General features: G+C 40.1%; 1 protein-coding gene across 1 annotated transcript in view; it reads right to left on the bottom strand.

Moving 5' to 3' along the window:
- Positions 1–6,000, bottom strand: part of cacna2d3a (calcium channel, voltage-dependent, alpha 2/delta subunit 3a) — a 791,006-nt gene that overhangs the window by 418,291 nt on the left and 366,715 nt on the right. The gene's annotated exons all lie outside the window — the stretch shown is intronic.

Genomic DNA, 6,000 nt, shown 5'->3' with positions numbered 1-6,000 from the left:
AAACGTCAGCCTTCCTGCTCCTATGATGCTGCTTGGCCTGCTGTGTTCATCCAGCTCTATACCTTGTTATCTCAGATTTTCCAGCATCTGCAGTTCCTACTATCTCCAGGATGAATAGGCTGGGTTTGAACTTTGTTTAAGATCCTGTTGGTAATCTGGTAAGCAGCCCCTAGTCAGTGCGAAGGACATGTGGCCCTTGTCTGAATGTTGCATTACTTGACCTTTTTTTGCTGAATAAATGTCCCATTATCAATCTAATTATACACTTGATATCTTCAGGCGATCTCGCATCCCAGTATCCATGCATGATACACTGTACTGACGGTTAGGTGCAAAGCAGCAGTTAAAATGACAGTAAACAAACATCACACAGCGCAATGGTTAGGTCACTCTGAAGACTTAAGTTAGCACATCATATGGGAGCACTGTGCAGTGAAGTATGTCATGAAAACCAGTTGGTTAAGAGGAATCTTGAGGAATTTTCTTTTGACCCTTCCAGCACTGATAGATGGCGAAGTTGCATTAAAACATTTGAACATCAATAGGACAGCAGTGTACATGCTAGAACTCACACTTTGTGCAGCTGTTCTTACCACTCTGCTCTAAAGAAGGGGGATGTGAGAACTGTCCATTATACACCTTGCAGCCTTGAATGGCAGTGCACTCGCTTGAAAAGCTGATAAATTGAATTAACCTTTTTCTCTGAGATATCTAGAATAATCACTGATTAAATAATCTCACTCACAGGGTGGATATAACTGTGAAATGATATGTGCAAGCCAGGCCTAGCAAAATCGCTGCATATTGTGTTTAGCTTCACCGTTATCCACATTAAACTCCAACACGGCAGTCCTGAACATCGTGCTTGAAGGATCCATGATGTCTGATGCTGTCTGCAGGTATGGAGCTAAGTGCTTGTGAAAGATGTGCGATGCTTGTAACTGCTTGAAACTGTTCATCCATCAGAAGGTCTGCAACTTAACCAGGTCTAACAGTGAAAAATACATTAGAACAGGCTTTTAAGAGTGCAAGTGAAGACATATATATGTGTAAAAGTGAAAGATTTTTACAATTATGTGTCATTTGTATCACCTATGTGCCTTCAGTAAGTATTTATTTTCCTCTCCCTCTCAATAATTTTAAGTGAAATCTCACTTTCCACAGCTGAGGTGGAAAGTGCTTGTTCTGAAGATTGCATGAGGAAATTAACTGTGAACCAAGGCACCTTAATCTCACACAAAACACTTTAACTAAAAATGGGAAAACTCAAGAATCCAATTGAAAGCAAAATGTCTTGAGTACCAATTTTTTTATGAATAGTTAGCTTGCAGAGTGTCATACACAAACTCTATTTTCATTATGGTGACTGCAATGTATCTGTCTGTATTATACTTTATCTATTAGTCCTGTCTATCTCTTGCCTGATTATTTCACGTTATAAAGAAAGTTTGACATTCTTTGATGTGACATGATGATCAATTGGCATCTATGTGTATCAAAGAAACCTAAAAAATTTGTATGGTGTCAAAAATTGGGTGCGATATACAAAAAAAATACCCAAAGTGAATAGTTAATCTAACCCACCGAAGTGTTCTTCTTAAGCAAGCAAAAGAACAAAGGGCTTCCATGCATCAAACAGAAAATTCAAAGTCAAGTAAGTGTCAAGTGAGGCACTGAGCTAAGTCATTAGTGAAACCGAATATTGCAGAAGCAAATTTTGCTTTAACTCCTGCAGCAAAATTTTACTTTTCCATGCCCACAAAACGGTCAAATTGAAAATGTATTGGGAATGATATTGTATCCTGTCAATTCTAGCAGATCCAGTGGAAATTAAATGAATAAAAGCACTGCAATGGGGTATAAAGAAGAGATTATTCTCATATCCTTCAAATTGACAGTGATGGAAGTGAAAAGTATGTCAGAATGATAGAAAAATTTTATAGGCATTTCACTATCATTAAATTGTCACTGCTCAAAGTTGGTGACCTATCCTCAGCTCCACAAACTGAAGTAGTGGTAGATGCAATCAAGAACTGAGGAGAAATTATGTAATATCAGCAACAAAAATTATAATAGATGCTCAAGGATAACTGCCTAACTTGCCAAATGTCTCAAGTGGGGAAAGATTAATGTTTCACAGCGTTGTATTATGTTTAGTCAAGATACAGGTACCAAAAGGAAATGGTTATTTTATGATAAGGAGGAAATGGCCCTGAAAGTCAGAAGGCTTTGATGGGCACTTTCGATGGTAAGTACGGGAGGACTGAACATACAAATAGCTTGTAAATTAGGTTAGAGGCCAGTTCCACAGGCAGCCAGCTAGCTTTGCTTTTCATGGCATCTGGTTAGGGGCAGGCTTCTGTTCATGTCAAATGTGGGCATGAATATCCAGAAGCTTTCTCTCCTTGGCCTAGAATCACATGGTCTGTTGGTAAAATAGTTTAAAGTAGGTATAAAAGACTTCTGATTAGATCGCGTCAGGGTTTTAAACCCAGGGTTTTGGCTTAGACAGTTCAGGAATTCACTCTCCTTACATGATTAAAGCCATCAATTGCAGGGCTTGGGAATATTGGGACACAATAAACCAGTGGATGTTCATCAAAGCAGGATAGTTTTCAATGAACTCTTATGCTGAAGATAAAATCAATAGCAAATATAAATCTCATGGCACCTACTTCATGACCATTTAAAGGTGGCATGCAGCATTTGACTTGATGCCATTGTGTGTAAGTCCTTCTTTAATTCCATGGCACAAGGAAGAGAAGCAGGAAAATGAAAGCTTGGGGCTGGTAAAGTTGAGTCAATGATGCTTTGTGGAGTGGGGTTCAGGGCATGGAGTTTTGAAATCAGGATCCAGGGTAAGACAGAGTCAGGGTTGGGGCATAGAGGAGTGAAGTCAGAAGGGCCTGATGTCCTGAATGTGACTGGGATTGGAGGGGTTTTGCTGAGGACAATCAGTCAAGGTAAGAAAATGAGGGATCTAAAGATTGTGTCAGCACTGTATCCATCTTGGAGTGTGGTCAGACAAAGACCTTCCAGGACTTTGAATTTACTATTACTACTGTTTAACTGAGAATAGTGTGCCAATAATCATACCCTACTGTTCCACAAGTCATCACAACATTCATAGATGTATCAACACCCAATGAGAACCCAAAAACCCAATTTGCCTGACCGACTGCTACCCAAGGACAATAGAAAACCAGTAAACTTTAACAAAACCAGTGAAATGAAAAGATTTATAATCCATGCACCTTATACTACGAATCTTCAAAATGTACACACAAACTCAAATGCAATTAATACAGACAAAGAACAAATGGGTTAGCACATGATGGGTGATGAAGAATGTAGACAGGGTTAACAAAATTTGAAAGATCAAAAGTCCAGACCACAATGCAGAATGTCATTTTTTTTTTCAGTCCTTTTGATTTTTGCAACAGTGAGATGCTGTTGTCTGTATTTCAATTTAATGGTTGGTTAGGTAAACTTAGGTCTGCTGATGTGAATTCTTTCTTTTAAGCTTCCCAGGGTTTTCTCTGCACATAGAGAAAGAGAAAGAGGATGCAGTCTGAATGATTGGATGCTTTTCACTCTTTGCTGCTCTTGGCACTTACAGATTTTTAACATTCTATTGTTCAAACAAAATTATGGCCAGGCAGAATTTCCTTAACTCAAGATTCTTGCTACATTGTATTGCACTGCTCAACAAATGCAACACTTGATTTTCAAGTTAGGGTTTTTCTTTGTTATAGAAGGTCAACTGCTATTTGAGTTTAGAGTCACAGACTGAGAGAAAATATGTGGTATCTTACATGACAGCAGTTCGATTATACCTCTGCAATTGCTGTCAGGCAATGTCCTTCATATTGTCTGAATGAGAGGGGTAGATGAGCCAGCAAGTTCAACTGAATACAAAACTGGACACGAACATGAACACTCAATGAAGAGTGAACACAACCATCAATCCATGAGGCATGTCAGTCCATTTAGATCTCTGTCTAACTGGTCTCAACAAATTACAAAGATGTACATATGAATAAACTGAAATTAATGTAGTGTGAAATATTTATGACAAGCACAATGTAATTTTGAAAACATGTGCCACCATTGCGCATTCAAGTCTTATGATAATGACAATGAAGTTGAGCATGAAAATTGGACCATGTTGCAAAAACTCTTGTTTGATTGTGGTCAGCAATGGTTTCTGCTGTTGCTCCACCACATCCATTCACTAGCAGATTATCCACTGTAGCTTCCACTCTGAGAAGATCACTAGCTATCTTGTGTTGTCTGCATTATGATTCTTCTGGAGCAGTGATATGTCAAATGGCATGCACAACCATCTATATTTCCCAAAGATTGTCCAGAATGTGGTTAGAAAACTGTTGCTTTCATCCATCCCTCCTTGCCAGTAGCCACAAATTGCATCCAAGGTGGTGAAGGTTTTAGCTTTTGCAAATTTTGTCAAAATTCCTTTGATGGTTAGCACGGGGGTAGTGAGATCTTTATTCAGGGATTTGCTTTGATCCTTGGATCAAGGCTTGCTCTCAGCTTCCCAGGGTGCTTCACTAGTACCATGTTGCCGATCTATTCTGTAGGACTTATTATTTTCTCAATTACTCCCTTCTATTCCAGCTGTTCTATCTAGTCTTTTAGGCTGGGCTTGAAGGCAACTGGAACTTTCCTTGTCAGGTGTTGTCTTGATCATTCTTTCCCATCTAGTTCAAGATGATATTCTCCTGGAAGACATCATAACTCTGTAACACATTGTTGTAGTCCTCCAGGGTCTATTCAATAGGCTTCATTTTTTAACTGTCTTGACACTTCACATAGGCCTGTGAACATCATGGTGTTGTGAAATGCATCACTATCTAGGTGACACCATATGTTGACCTGATGGTCTCCTTTTGCAGACTGCATTCCAACAGTCACCCACCAAACCTCAATTTGACTGAAGTAAGCTATTGCATGTATCAAGTGATTCAGTGGACTCCTCAGTTGATATCGCTCCAGCAACCATCTCTAAGTACTTGTTGGCTTCGATTCACCCAGATACTCGTGTGCAGAAATTATTTTGCTTCTTGCTGTGAGAGCACTGCTTTTCTCTGGCTGGACATACCTCTTCCCCTTTTTGTGATGTCCTTTACAATATGTGTATCCTGCCCTTTGCCTGCGATTATATGTTACTGTGACAGGAATATGTCTGCATAAAGCAAATCCTAATCATTTTTCTGAAGAAGGTTCTAGGCCCAAAACGTCAGCTTTCCTGCTCCTCTGATGCTGCTTGGCCTGCTGTGTTCATCCAGCTCTACACCTTGTTATCTCAGATTCTCTAGCATCAGCAGTTCCTACTATCTCTCTCCTAATCCATACAGCCATGAATATGCTCTTTCTATTGATTCACAACCTCAGTACTTCTGCATATGTCAATTGCTCTCAGAAGTGTTTTTCCTTTCTCAGTAGGTATGCTTTCAAATTACAATAGGATTAGATTTTAGTGTCAAATGTACTCAAGTACAGAGATAGAGGAGTGCAGTGAAAAGTTGTCATTCCTAGCACCATCTTAGGTACAAACGTACCCAGGTATAAAATCTTGGGATTAAGTATTAAAATAAATAAATAAAGTTAAAAGTTCAACATTACAGTCCTTCTCAAGTGCTTAGCTATGGACCTGGATCCAGGCTCTTCCACCCCGATGCCGAGACCAACACTAGCACGAAGCAGTCAGCCAGCCTTAAGTTCTTTCACTGCCACAGAACTGTGTCACCATTCTTCAGCGCCATCTTGCCTCTATCAAAGACGCCAGCGCTGCCATGAGTCTGCGCAGGGTCAATCTCAGCAATGAAGTTTTAGGGTCCTGCACCGGGTACTGGGCCCAAACCTGCCTCCTTCTGCCACTGCCGGGAACACAATCTTACCTCCATCCACCACCACCTCTGGCAGGAGCTCAAACCCGACTCCCATTACCACCACTGCCGGGAAGAAACCTTCCATCAC

This window comes from Rhincodon typus, chromosome 16 (genome assembly GCF_021869965.1).
Source record: "Rhincodon typus isolate 14 chromosome 16, sRhiTyp1.1, whole genome shotgun sequence".
Taxonomy (NCBI): domain Eukaryota; kingdom Metazoa; phylum Chordata; class Chondrichthyes; order Orectolobiformes; family Rhincodontidae; genus Rhincodon; species Rhincodon typus.
Note: the sequence above shows the minus strand (reverse complement) of the source record. Positions and strands in the feature narration are given on the sequence as shown.